The following is a 10,565-nucleotide window of genomic DNA, read 5'->3' as shown; positions in this document are numbered from 1 at the left end:
CAACTCGCCGAAGATCCGCGGCTCCAGCACCCGCGCACTCACTCTCCTCTTCGCACTCGCGTCCTCCCCTGCTCCCCTCCTCTTCTTCGCGCCTGCTGTGCCGCGAACACCACCGACAACCTCCGCCACCATCGCGTGGTCCAGCTGCTCGGAGCCGCCGTCGTTACCCGTTCGCCGGAGCTCTGCTCCGCTCCCCTGTTGTGCGGTTCATCCCTGCTCAATGAGCAGAGGTATTATCATACTCTTACGTTCATCTTGTGTTCTTATAAGCCCCAAGCCCAATTGAACCTATTGATATATTAATTAGTGCTGGGCCTAAAAATCTGATTTAAGTAATTAACCTATTTTGTTTTGTCACTACCACTTATTGGGCTAAAAGTAGATTTTCTTAATGTTGAATTAAATCAATGTAGACTAACTGAAACGGATTATTATAGATTAGTATATTAATTAAACATAATTATTGCGCTTAAAACCAAATTCGCTTAATAAAACCACCCAATTTATTTTCTAAAATCTAGTATTGGGCTATATTTCATGATTACTAAATAAAGTTGAGTTGTTTGAAACTAATTAAAATCCAATAAGCTTGTTTATTTTAATATGAGTTTAAGATATTATTATTTCACTAATACTTGAGTTCATTTATAATAACAATATTACTTGACTTAATAGTTTTAAGTGATTAAAATAATGTTAATGGCCCTATTATAGTTTATTAATGGACGACTAATTAGTTATTAACTATGAACTAGAATAATGTTATGTATTCGAAAGGTTATATAATATGTAATAATATAACTTTGATGTTTCGATAATTTCTAAAAATATAGCTAAATGAGTTATTTCATTAATTAGTTGATTAAAGAGTCACCTTGATTAAAAAGTTATTAACGATTAAGAAATAATGACCTTTAAGGAGACTTTACGACGTTATAATAACCGATATGACCTTAATAAGCGCTAACTAATATTTAGGCTTAAAAGCTAAATAACAAAACGTTCATTAATAAAATTATTCTTGAATAGATTAAAGAAGATAAAGGGATATTACAAGCCTCCCCCGGCTATCATGGTTGGTAAGAAGGATTTCAGGTAACGTCTACTGCAACACTGCATTCCCCTTCAAAGTATGTTTTATGATCATGATTAATATTATGTTTTATATATGGATTGCGGGAAATGAAATATTTTATGATGGTTATGATGATATGATGTTATGATAATGATGATGATGATGTTATGATGAAATGAATATAATTATTCACGATGATGATAATATGCTTAAAAGCAATGAAACATGATAAATTCAAGTGAAAGACGGTTCTTGGCAAGTATTCTGTTATCCCGGGTCGTGCACGTACCTTCCGGCCGGTCAACCACCTTCCGTTTAGTGAGGGTTATTGTCCTCGGGTGGCACCGCGCATTCTGGGCAAATAACGCCACCTTCCGTTTAGTGAGGGCTTTTGTCCTCGGGTGGCTGCCTTCCGTTTATGATGTTATGATGTTTTGGGGAGACGTCCCTTCCGTTGTACTAGCCAAGTTACCAAAGTAAAATATATATGTTGATGAACATGATAAAGAAGATAATGTAACCTACTATGATATATTTGTGAAATGTTTTACTTATTCTCTCCTCCCTGTTTTTAACCAAAATGATGTGAAATGAATTTACGATGTTAGAGTAGTATGTTACTGAGCCTCGGCTCACGACGTTTGTTTTATGTTTTAGGTATGGAAGAACAGTTGTGGATCACTGATAGACTGCATTATGGAGATTATGTGTGATTCTATGAGGTTTTAGGATATTTCGTATGATGGATAAACAAGTATTATTATACGATGAGTATTTGTATAGTGAATTTCCAATTTTAGGCTATTACTTTATTTGTGGGTCATAACCCACAGGATTAAGCTATGTTTCCGCTGACGATTAAGGTCATGTAAATTTGTCGGGGCCTTACAGTGTCTGACAAAGTGATAATTAATCTACAAAGGAATTAATTTGAGTATCACTTTTATTGAGTTAGTACCACCAAAGTTCAGAGTTTCAAGTTCCAATTTTCATTGCCATATGAGTTCATTGTTTCATTAGTACTTTCTATCATTCTACTTTTTTGTATTTCGAATTGAGAAAAGACTTGAGAAGAACTCTTGTTGTTTGAGTTTGGGGAAAGGGTTTGAGTGAATCCTGTAAAGTGTGAGGCTTTTTGAGTGAAGGAAAGAAAGAGAAAGGAACTTCGAGTGAAGTTTGAGAGGAACAACAGTTAGAGGGAACTGTTGTTGGGACTTGAGTTTCTAGAGGAACTCAAGGAGTGGCTCGAGAGATAATAGGTTTGTAACAAAGGTGTTTTGGCCTATTATAGTGAAAGAGTTGAGTTTAAAATACCTAGTGGTCAAGGCTGTTTCTTCTTGTTGGGCCCAAGAAGTTTTTCCTTGTAAAATCTCTTGTGTCTTTCTCTTGTTCCTTTCATTGTTTTATAATTCCGCGAAAAGTTACATTTATTTCTCACACATAAAATTCAACCCCCCCCCCCCTCTTGTAGTGTTCCTATAGAAATAACAAATAGCTTATTGAAACTTCAGAAAATATATTTAGGTTTAGAGTTGTTAATTTAAGAGTCGATGTCGGAGTCAATTCAAGTTAGTTTACAACCTTTTGAGCCGGGTCATGTGAAAAACTAATTTTTAATTGTGTTTTTCCCAATATGGTGTTAGTAAAGGAGCTTATAAATAGATTATTGAAACTTCATAAACTATATTTAGGTTTGGAGGTGTCAATTCAAGAATCGAGGTCGGATTTTTTGAGCTAGATCATGTTTGGATCGAGGCATCATAAATAAATTAGTTGATTAGATTCGCGACAGAAGTTTAGGTATATTTCAGTTCATATCGCTGTCAAGTCCAATCATGTTCGGCTTATGTCAATCGTAACTAAATTTAATTTCAGATTTGATGATGTTTTGGATATGATAAAAATTGGTTTTCTTAAAGTCCATATTACATCGACTTTGGATTGGCTTGGTAAGGGTCTAATCAAGTTTGATTTAGGTTGTGCTTCATGTTAAATTATCTCTATTCACTACTAGAAAACCCTTACTTTTTGGATGCTTGTTTCTCGATGCCCCAACATAGGTGTTGGGGGGTTTATTTTTTCCGCATATCCTCGACGCTTAAAAGCGTCGAGAATATTGTCCACACTATTCAGCGTCCACATAGCACGCCTACATCACGTGTACATCACTTGTATTCATTAAATCTCTACTCCCTCCGTTTCATTTTAATCTACACACTTACACTTTTCACGCATGCCAATGTAAAACTTTGAGGACATATATCTTTAGTTTTGTATTTTTAAAAATTATAAAAAGTACATATTAATAAAATACATACTAAGACGAATCTAACAAGATCCCACATGAGTGTGTAGATTAATATGAAACGGAGGAAGTATTAGAGAATCCTAGTAGAAAGAAATCACGCTTGAAATTTTGGAGATTTTTAAATCCATTATTATAAACCGCATGCAAAACAACACCACGTTTTTCATCAGTTAGTCTCAAACACTCAAACGCTCAAACCCTATAATTCTTCTCAATTCACTGTTCAATTGCTCGCCGTTGTCTTCTTCATCTGGTATGTCATCTCTAATTTTTCTCTTTTTTTTATTACAATTCTGCAAATTTCCATTGAAGTATTCATCTTCTACCTTTCAACAGTCTTAAAATCAATCGCAAAGCTGCGAGAAATTGATCACTTTGATAACAGAATTCTCTGAATTTTCAATAAAAGTGTTGAGAATCGTAGGTTTGTCTCGAATTATTGTTTTATTTTCTTGAATTTTGTGAAATTCAATCTGATTTCATGAATTTATATTGAATTCTTCATTTTCAACCTCCCATGAATCTTAGAGAAATTGCGAAGCGGAAGGAATTGAACAATTTGACAAGGAAAATCAGGGCAATTTAATAAAAAAGGTTAGTATTTTAAATAAGAGCATGCTTATTTAACATCAAAACTTTAATATGCTGCTTGTATACATCTGTTGCGAGTGTATTTTCGAATATATGAGAAAGTCATAATGTAAGCGTCGAGCAACAACTCATTCTCATTTTTTCCAATAAAAGTGTTGAGTATCGTAGGTTTGTCTCGAATTATTGTTTTTTTTCTTGAATCTCTATTATATAAGGGAAGGGGAGCAATGGTGTCCTCTTTTGAAATGCCTATTTTGCCCCCCCTTCACATTCTAAATTACAAATTCACATACAAATCAAAGAGGGCTTCAAACAAAAATACCAAAAATATAATTATAACAATCACTCAGTCAACTAAAATCATAAAATTGCATAATTTACGTTATGCAAATCACTAAATGAGGAAACTTTATAAAAACTTAAAAATTCATTTACAAACTACAACCTATGAAAAAATTGACTTGAAATCAAGGTTTCCACTTTCTTTACAATTTATGAAGTACTGTACTTAATTTAAAAATCAACTAAAAATTTATAATATTAGAAATCATAAATAAATTCAATAAAATTTCTATTTTGTTCATAGAATTTAACTTTGAAAAGTAAAAAAAAAAACAAAAAGAATGGCGAGAGACTTAAGTGATAGAAACTAAACCAATCAAATTTCGCAACTAAAAACAATTATACTTTGTATGTCTAATGTTCAAATTTTGACTCTTATGCCGAAGAAAATCGAGTTTTGTTTCGAAAAAAAATTCAAGCACGCATCGCGTGCAAAAAAATCTAGTTTTGTAAAATTCAATCTGATTTCATGAATTTCTATTGAATTCTTCGTTTTCAACCTCCCATGAATCTTAGAGAAATTGCAAAGCGGAAGGAATTGAACAATTTGACAAGGAAAATCAGGGCAATTTAATAAAAAAAGGTTAGTACTTTAAAAAGGAGCATGCTTATTTAAAATCAAAACTTTAATATGTTGTTGGTATACATCTTTGCAAGTGTAATTTCGAAATCTGCTGCAGCTATGGGCGTATGGGTCCGGTATGGGCATACTTCAGTTAAGTTGCATCTCTGAGTTAACTATGTGGTGACTTTAAAAATTTTCTTATACTAGTTGTCGTGGCTGAATATAGCTATACATTGTGCTAGCTTGTATTTCAAAACATGTATGTCTTTTCTGCCGACTGTAATTCTCTTACTGCATTGCTTGATAATTTTTTATTATGTTTACAAGTTTATTGGGATCTAATATTATATGTCGATGTATACTTCACCTGATTGTATAAGAAATCTAAGTTGCATTCTAATTATAGACTTCTAATAGTAATCTACTAAAAGGTCGAAAAATTAGTTGTATTTTGAATAATGTTTACAAGTTTATTGGGATCTAATATTATATGTCGATGTATCCTTCACCTGATTATAGAAGAAATCTAAGCTGCATTCTAATTCTAGACTTCTAATAGTAATATGCTAAAAGGTCGAAAATAGTTGTATTTTGAATAATATTTTCGACTTAGTTCTCTGTCTCAACTTCAAGCCTTACTATTGCTGGATATATTCAAGTGTTTGGTACGATGTAAGATTCAGCTTCATCAATTAGATCATTTAAAATTGATTTATCTTTCTAATCACTTTATTAAACGCCCTCCACTTTAGTCTTTAGAGAATTCTAGGTTTCAACAGGTGATTAAGATCATCCTAGGTTATGAGGATATACATGATTGTTTTGTTGATCGCATTTAAAAGTTTCTAAAAAAAGGTTAAAATTTTCAATTTACATTTATATCATTGGCTTGGAACATCTATGGACATTATTGTTCATGTCACTCTTCCCCTAGTGTTGTGCATGTTAGATGTCATTAGTCATTGCTCTTGTTCATTATTATCTTCTTTAAAGTATTATCAGATAGCTTTAAGTTACAATAGTAGCTAACACTTTTCAACTATGCACATTTTTATTTTCTTAGGGAAATTATACACTTTACAAACATGTTATCATTGAAATATACTATACCTTTGAGAAATGATGCTTCTTTTGGATGGAAGTGTATAAGGTAGGAAAGATTAGATTTGCACTATAAGAGAACAAATGTATTCTTTTTACTCTTCCCCTTTTGATATTGATCTTAAACAGTTACATCCCCTTTGAAAAAAATAGAATTCCCTGAATCACACTGGTAACAGTATATCATCAGTTTCTGATAAAAACAAGAAAGAAACAAAGTCACTATAAATCTGATAAACTGAAGCTAACACCCTGATAATTGTACCTTCCTGTTCAAATACTTTTGGCTCATGAGGCTAATTATAAGCCTACATGAAGTATTGAGTTTTAGCATGTGTTCATCAAATGTTTCTTGGCTGAGAAACATGTGAGAAGATGCTCAGTTTAACTTGTTGAGTTTTAGCATGAGTTCATCAAATGTTTTAGCTTGATTTCAAAGTTGATGTATCTTCTATTCTTCTCTCTCATATATTAAATTTATGGATTTTCTCTGGGTTCTAGCTTCTCGAGGATAGGTAGATATCTTGAGAAGTGATAGAGCAAGCATGATCATTCTTAGCTAGCTGGAATTTTATATTCATCATACTAGGTCACTGGTTCATTGACTAGTATATTCATTAGTATCTAGATTTATGCAAAGCAACAAATATGAATTAGAATGCCCTCAATACATACTAGCATTCAATTATAAGGTGTTGACAATTGAAACAGCTTCACTCATTAATCTGACAGTAGCATACCAAGTATGCTAAGATCATAAAAGCTACTAACCTTGATGTTAGCACAAAGATCTTCCATATAATTATCAAGTAGCAGGTAGCTGTACAAAAGAAATAGAAGGAAAATATCAATCGATGAAGGTGGTATAACAGTACTAATAGTCAGTGCTATTTTAAACATAATTTATAAGTCTTAATTTTCTTTTTCCTAATTTACTATACAAGGAGGTTTGTTCTTGGATGATTGTAGTTACCGCTATTTTAAACCATTCCTAAGTCTTATACATAATATATTATTTTCTTTATAGAGATCTTCGATTATTGTAACAGTTGTCGTGGAGCAGATTGCAGGTGGCCAAAGGGAATTAATCTTCTTCCTTCTGTAGCACCTCTGGGTGAACTAGGTACTTTACCTAAATTGTCTTGCATTTTCTTTAATTATTGGAATTGCTTCTTGTTATAAGGTGATCTATTTCAAAAGTTAAGTAATATCATAGTCATTTTGTAACATGAGAATAATGATTTTGCAATGGGTGAACTAGGTAATGTTTTGTATAATTGTTTTGGGTGAATTATTTCAAGATATATGTTGTTCATGGATTTTTTTTTTTTGGGTTTGTAGTTCTTATTTGTAATTGTTTTTCTTTTTGTAGACATGGATTCTAGTTGGATAAATTTACAAAAAGGTCATTCTGCTTATTATGATGGTTGCATAAAATTTTTAGAGCTTGCTAAAGAGACTCTTGTAGAAGGAAAAGCACGATGTCCATGTAATAGTTGCAAGTTAAATAAATGGTTTAAGCTGGAAAAAGTAGGAGGCCATATTTTATTGTACGATTTTTACAAGAATTACATAAATTGGATTTTTCATTCTAACCATCAACTGAATAACAACTTAAAGTTCCCTAGTGATCAGGCAAAAGTAGTAGGTCGAGTTTATATTGATAGGTTACTAAAAATAGCTTTTAGGATTGGTAGTTCATAACCCACTAACGAACCCCTTTTATTAAGTGAGCTAGATTCTGATGACGAAGATCTAAATGAGATGCATGAAGAGGTAAATTTTCAATACGAAGTAGATGATGAATGTGCATCAACCAACACCAACGTAGAAGAGGCGGAGTATAAAAGACTCAAGGAAGCTTCCAACGAGAGTCTATATGAAGGGTGTACTACTTTTTCAAAGCTACTGTTTCTATTACACTTATTCCACCTTAATTGTATAAACCACTAGTTTGCTGAATCATTTAATAGGTTGCTTGAACTTATATTAGACGCATTTCCTTATATTATGGAGTTTCCGTCGTCTTATTATGAAAGCATGAAGATAATAAAAGATCTAGGATTAGGTTATGAGATAATGCATGCAGGTCCAAATGATTGTATGCTATGTTGGGGGGAATACGCAAACAAAAGTGAGTGTCATATCTGCCACACATCAATGTGGCAAAATCTGAAAGGTAAGGAGAGTGATGCAAATAAGAAAAGTAATGACACGTGTAAGAAGGGGGTGCCAGTTAAAGTAATGCGGTATTTTCCTCTCATCCCTAGACTAGAAAGGCTTTACATGTCATCTAATACTGCAAGAGATATGATATGGCATTTTAATCGGAAGGACGAAAACATTATTAGTCACCCGTCAGATGTAGAGGCTTGGAAAAGATTTGATAAAAGATATGAAGAGTTCGCTAAAGATCCTCGTAGTATACTTGGTCTAGCAAGTGATGGTTTTAATTCATATCGTCTCATGAACACTAATTATAGTACATGGCCAGTTGTTCTGATTCCATATAATTTGCCTCCTTGGCTTTGTATGAAGTCATCTTCATTTATTTTATCCTTGATTATTCCCAGAAAATATGGCCCTGGTATTGATATTGATGTGTACTAGCAACCTTTAATCCATGAGTTAAAATTGTTGTGGGAAGGTGCAGATGCTTTTGATGTTTATATCAAAAAAAAGTTTATACTACGAACAACATTACACTCCACGACAAATGACTTCCAGACATATGCTATGTTGTCGGGTTGGAGTACATAAGGTTATAAAGCTTGCCCTTCTTGCGTCAATTTTACTGAATCATATAAATTTGGTGGTAAAATTGTCTACTCAGGATCTCGTAAATGGTTGTCGATTGATCATCCTTTTCGTTTTCAAGCTAATTTATTTGATGGGAAAGAGGAATATGGTCTTACTCCTGTTCCTGCTAGTGGGACAGAAATTTTGAAGCAACTAGAAGAAGTTAATTAAGTTTACAGGAAATCAAAAATAATTTCTAAAAAAAGGAGACAAGAAATTGGGACATCTAATAATGAAATTGAGGATGATGAAGGTGAAAATGAAGATGATAAGGTTCTTTGGAAAAAGAAAAGAACGTTTTTTGACTTGGAATGTGTGTGACAATTTATTAGAAACTCTTTTAGACACAGAAAAGAGTAGAGATGATAAAAAAGCTAAGGAGGCTCTTAAAGACGAAACGTAAAATCTCATCTTTGGCTTCAAACTCATCCTAATCGTGTTAAAGATATATGCCTCCAGCTGCCTGCAATATGTGTAAAGAAGATAAAGAGCGGTTTTTGAAAGTTTTGAAAAAGCTTAGAGTTCCTGATGGGTATGGCTCAAATTTGCAAAGATGTGTGAATATGAAGGAGCGCAGACTTATAAATATGGAAAATCATGAAAATCATATCCTCATGCAAGACCTTCTTTCGGTTTCTTTAAGAGCGTCAAATGCCACAAAAGATACTGACTTACTTGAAGAGTTGTCGTACTTTTTCAAGAAGATATGTTCAACTGCCATTGATAAAGGAGAGTTAGATACCATTCAGTCAAATCATGTGTTGACCCTTTGTAAGATAGAGAAAGAGTTTCCACCAACATTTTTCACAATTATGGTTCATCTACTAATTCATTTAGTGGATGAGGTTAAACTCGGCGGACCTGTTCATTACAGATGGATGTATCCTATTGAAAGGTTAATATCTCAAATTTAGATTACTCTTTTAAATTTCCTTTATCATTTTGTAATAAGAAACCACCATTAACTACTTTTCTAATTTTTCCACTCACAATCTTCATTATTTTCGAAGGTACTTGGCCTTTTTGAAATCTCATGTTAGCAATAAAGCACAGCCGGAAGGGTCCATAGCTGAATAGTTCCTTTTATGGAAGACAATTACGTTTCGCTCGAGATATTTAGAAAGTGTTGAGACCATGTTCACTAGACCAAAAAGGAATGATGATGGTGTTCCGCTCATCAATAACTATCTATACAACTCTGGTCGTGTCGTTGGAAAGAGAGAAAATGTCGGCTTGATGACAAAAGTTTAAAGCAAGCACATTGCTATGTTTTGCTTCATTCGGATGAGATGAAACCAGTAATTGAGTAAGTATCATTATGGATCGTTTATCGAATGTATCTATAATTAAAACGTTAACAACACTTTTCAAATTCTTAATGATTTCTTACAACTAAACGACAAGAGCATGGAGTCGCAGAAGTAGCAATGAATATCTCGAAAATCAGTGGAGGCTTAAGAATTCTCCGATTGGTTGCAGATCAGGTTATATGCTTCATAATTTGAAGTTGCCTTAATTGTTTTATATATCAATCTAAGTTTAACTTAACCGTCTATTTGGAATTATATTTCCATAACCTAGATGATAGCACCGTAGAAGGAAATTTGAGAAAAGCGTTGGCCGGTGGTTTAAGCAACCGTGGTAAAAGGATAAAAAGCTTCATTATTAATGGTTTTAATAAGTTTGATATTGTGGATCATGAACGGTTTCGAAGACACAAAATTCTGAGTGATGGTTGAAGCCGATGGCCAAGTGTATTATGGAAAACTCAAAGACATATTTGA

General features: G+C 33.2%; 1 long non-coding RNA gene across 2 annotated transcripts; it reads left to right on the top strand.

Annotated features, from left to right (window-relative positions):
* The first annotated feature begins 3,499 nt into the window (after positions 1-3,499).
* On the top strand, positions 3,500-10,128 carry LOC125496953 (uncharacterized). Of its 2 annotated transcripts, XR_007273406.2 has the most exons (7): positions 3,500-3,636; positions 3,720-3,807; positions 3,912-3,977; positions 4,833-4,899; positions 7,032-7,105; positions 7,713-9,676; positions 9,792-10,128. It is a non-coding gene; the product is annotated as an uncharacterized LOC125496953 (long non-coding RNA). The 2 variants fall into 2 exon arrangements; XR_007273407.1 differs by lacking the exons at positions 4,833-4,899; positions 9,792-10,128 and having other exon boundaries at positions 7,713-7,993.
* The last annotated feature ends 437 nt before the right edge of the window (positions 10,129-10,565 follow it).

The sequence above is a fragment of the Beta vulgaris genome, chromosome 4, assembly GCF_026745355.1.
Source record: "Beta vulgaris subsp. vulgaris cultivar EL10 chromosome 4, EL10.2, whole genome shotgun sequence".
In the NCBI taxonomy this organism is placed as follows: domain Eukaryota; kingdom Viridiplantae; phylum Streptophyta; class Magnoliopsida; order Caryophyllales; family Amaranthaceae; genus Beta; species Beta vulgaris.
The sequence above is the reverse complement of the archived record's forward strand: the minus strand, read 5'-3'. Positions and strand labels throughout refer to the sequence as shown.